The sequence below is a fragment of the Halichoerus grypus genome, chromosome 1, assembly GCF_964656455.1.
Source record: "Halichoerus grypus chromosome 1, mHalGry1.hap1.1, whole genome shotgun sequence".
Taxonomy (NCBI): Eukaryota; Metazoa; Chordata; class Mammalia; order Carnivora; family Phocidae; genus Halichoerus; species Halichoerus grypus.
Window position 1 is genome coordinate 142,947,061 of NC_135712.1, and position 1,665 is coordinate 142,948,725.

Sequence of the window (1,665 nt, forward strand, 5' to 3'; positions counted from 1 at the left end):
GGCTGCTCCAAAAAGAAACTGTTACCCTCGTTCCAAGTGCACCAGCTCATCCCTGATGAATAGACACTACCTGGACAATTCCAGTCTTCTTTTTGGCCTTAGTGGTATGTGCTATGCTGTTTCTCCATGTGACGAATAATAACAATAATAAAAGTTAATAGTAGTAGAAGTGAAAAAAAAAACTCTTTACTAACTTAATAATCACAAGAAAATTTCTTGCAACATTTATCTAAAAGGAGAATGAATATCGTATATTAAGTACCCAATGATATAGCTTGTTGCAAGCACAGTTTAAGAGGAAATTAAAAATGCACTTGAAGCAACACAGTGAGGGTCATGACAGCTCCCTGCTTTCCCATTGAGGCAAAATTGAAATATCATTGGAAACTAGACAAATTGTTACCTCCCCAAAATTTTGGAGGAATTCCCTCTACTTACAATGGGGAGATGAGTCCCTGTTTCTTATCCCTTTCTGCATCCAGGCTCTTTGCCTTGTGATTTCATAGCACCCTCCCACATGGATTCAAGGTTTGTCATGTGACTCGCTTTGGCCAATGGGATGTCAACAAGTGTGATACAAGCAGAACCTTAAAACGTGTTTTTAAGATTAGGCTTTCTCTCCCTCTTGCTCCTCTACCATTGCCATGAGAACATGCCCAGGCTAGCCCACTAGAAGATGAGAGAGGTGTGGAGCAAAGAAGCCTCAGCTAACGTGTCCCATCCAAGTCCAGCCTAGATCAGAGCCCAGGCTAATCCTCTATTGTGTGAGAAATAAATGCTCATTGTCAGATGTTACTAAGTTTCCAGTAGTTTGCTACAAAGCAAAATTTAAATAACATAATGGGCTTAGGTCAAAAACTACTGGAAGCCCTCAGTTACTTTGATCTTTGAAACAAAATGGCAAAGACACCATCCTTATATCCCTGTAATAAATCCCTCTTGCTCATGGTGCATGATCCTTTTAATGCATTGTTGAATTCTGTTTGCTAATACTCTGTTGAGAAATCTTGCCTCTATGTTCATGGGGGATATTGGCCTATAATTTTCTTTCTTTCTTTTTTTTTTTTTTTTGTAGTGTCTTTGTCTGGTTTTGGTATCAGGGTAATGCTGACCTCATAAAATTGGTTTGGAAGTGTTCCTTCCTCTTCTATTTTTTGAAATAGTTTGTGAAGGATTGGTATTAAACTGATAAGAACAGATACTACACTTGATCTTAGCCAAAAGGCCGAGAAGCGATGTGAAGGATTGGTATTAATTCTTCTTGAAATGTTTGGTAGAATTCACCAGTGAAGTCATCTGGTCTTGGACTTTTGTTTGTTAAGAGGTTTCTGATTACTGGTTCAGTCTCCTTACTAGTAATCAGATTTTCTATTTCTTCATGATTCTGTCTTGATAGGTTGTATGTTTCTAGTAATTTCTTCATTTCTTCAAGGTTGTGCAATTTGTGACATATAAATGTTTGTAGTAGTTTCTTATGATCCTTTGTATTTCTGTTGCATAACTTGTTAGCAAAATGGCAAAGATAGACAGGAAAAAGGTGAGCAGAGGTGTTTATAAACCTCCTCTATGTATCCTCATGCCAGAGAACAGGGTCAGTGCTGATCAGAAAATGGCTTTCTGAAGTAACCATAGATTTCTGCTCCATTGTGTGTTAATCTCTCTCTC

General features: G+C 38.0%; 1 pseudogene; it reads right to left on the bottom strand.

Moving 5' to 3' along the window:
- Nucleotides 1–1,096: 1,096 nt before the first annotated feature.
- LOC118528504 (U2 spliceosomal RNA) lies at nucleotides 1,097–1,237 on the bottom strand (annotated as a pseudogene).
- Between the last annotated feature and the right edge of the window lie 428 nt (nucleotides 1,238–1,665).